Here is a 2,551-nt window from a genome sequence, read left to right as displayed (position 1 = left end):
GTTTTTAAACTTAGAAAAATGTAAAAATTTAATGACGTGATACAATTTTAGATTATCGCATACAATATTCTAATAATTGAATTAGTGGTTGATCCAGTCAAATTACTAATTCCAATTCAATAGGTTCGATCGATTCAACTACTAAATCAACAAAAATTAAATAAATAATTTAAAATTTTAAAAATTATTAAATCAATTTAATCTATTGAACTATATAAATTTTCGATCTTTACCGATATGCAATTAACACCATTCTTTTGTACTTCTACACATTTTTCTTCTTCTTCTTCTTCTTTTTTATTCTTGAGATCTATTTAATAGGAAACTGCAAATCTCTGCCAAAATGTAATTTAATATATAGCTGAAACTTGAAATCCTAAAATTTTGTCAGAGACCCCTTCTGTCAATCACTTGTCACCAAAATTTGATCCAATAATTAAGTTAGTAAATTGCATGGAACAGACAAGACACTGTGAATAATATAAAAGAATGATTTGGACATATCTTTATTTTATATTCATTAATTGTATAAACAAACAAATTAAGCTATCAAATTGGGATCTTGGACCAACATTTTACCCAGAAATATTCTGCCTATCAATCGCTTCAAACTTTTTTTCTTATTTAACAACAAACTTCAATCAATAGAACATTATATAATTTAGTATGGAAAAACAGGGCCTTTTTCTTTTTTATTCTTTTAGTAGATGATGAGAGATCAACATTTTTTTTTTCAAGTAATTGTTTTTCTTACAAATCCTGGAAAGGGCTTATGAAAACCTTAAAGTTGTGTAAAAAACTCAGTCAAAACTTGCAAGAATAGTTCATTGAGAGTCAGCATTGTGGCAGAAAACAAAAATGGACGCAATGATTATTTTAGGTTAGCGGAGTGTTGTACAGAGAGATAATCTATCATCTTTTAATTTCGTACAATAAATTGTTTAAGTCTTTATCAGATATCAATATAACAACTTTATTTTTGTATTTAAATTTCCCTTAAAAATTTAGTTTGTAAACTAAACGACTCACTTGTTTACTTACCAAATGCACTCACAATCATAAATTCTTAATGAATAAATTAAGTGCTCAACTCTACTCTACATGAGCTTCCAATACATAAAAGTTTAAGGGATTTGATTCAAATATTTTTATAAAATCCAAAATGATTCAAAGATCTCCAAAATAAGTTTTCAAATCAATCAAGCTAATCTCCACAAAATAAGAGATTTGATTTGTTTGTTCTTGATTGATTCAATCTTCAAAGATTTGTTGCTCCGCAAGATTGATTTTTAAATATGGGTCAATAAGCGTCTAAATTATCATCATGACCCGACCCAACTGTTTTGGTACAAAGGATTTTTAATTCTAAATAAGACAAGTTACGTGCCTTGTATAGTGTCAAGAATAGCGAGCATTGCGCGAAGCACTGCTCACATATCTGTCTCAACAATTACCTCTTTCGAGGTTGAACATGGCTTTCATATTTAGACAATGAATCCAGCTTCACAAAGTAACCTTTATTCTATCTTGATATACCCTAAATCTCATCAAATCAAATACACTTAATATAAGGATACAAAGCATTGAGAGAAAATCTTCATAAAATTAGCTCGTATCTTCTTGGATTGCATATATCTTAATATATTAGATAAGTAGATCACATTAAGATCCTTGAAAAGTAGTTTGTTTAATCCAATCTCTTCTCCACTTATAACCATGAGATTGTCTTCACAAAATCCTCAAAAAAATACAAGGAAATAATCAATATATTTTAATTAAACATGCTAATAGATAAGTAAAATTATAAAACTTAAGCAATGCCAAGTGTAGTGGCCACTGCTCTAGAAACTTGCCTAGGCAAATTGTATTGATGTGAGAGGGAGAAATCCATTAATTATAGAGAATTACAATAATATCCACACTCGATACATTCAAATAAATTAATCAATCACAATTTAATAAACAATTCTAATGAAAATTCATCTCAATTAATTTTATGTACGAAATACATCTTTTGAGAGTTTATTAATATAATACAATTATAATTACAAATATATGTTTGAGTAACTACAAAGTATAATCAAACTAATATCAGAACAAACGGGCTAAAAATCAAAATAATTTAGATTAAAACTCACATAGTAAATCTTAAACTTAAGTACTCTAAAACCCAAAATTCACAAATACAAATTGTGTGAATACGTTATTGACAACTTACGATTTTTGAACTAAAACTACCCATTAATCTCTAAATATTCTAAAATTTAAATTTACAATTTTTTTTCGATTTGATCCAAGTGGACCCAAACTAATGAACATCTAAATGATTTTGCATGTAAATTGTTAATTGTTTTAAATGCAACTTCTTGAAACTTTCATCCAATCTCAAAGTCCCCATCCCCATAATGTTATTGCACATGTCAACAATAATAAACTTTAGAATTATTGCCGACAAACAAAGAATAGAAAAAAGAAAAGAAAAACAATTGAAAGTCCTAAAATCAATGCCAAACTCAAATCAAAATCCTCACTTGCATATGCACATGGTTTG

The sequence above is a fragment of the Gossypium hirsutum genome, chromosome A06 (assembly GCF_007990345.1).
Source record: "Gossypium hirsutum isolate 1008001.06 chromosome A06, Gossypium_hirsutum_v2.1, whole genome shotgun sequence".
Taxonomy (NCBI): domain Eukaryota; kingdom Viridiplantae; phylum Streptophyta; class Magnoliopsida; order Malvales; family Malvaceae; genus Gossypium; species Gossypium hirsutum.
Note: the sequence above shows the minus strand (reverse complement) of the source record.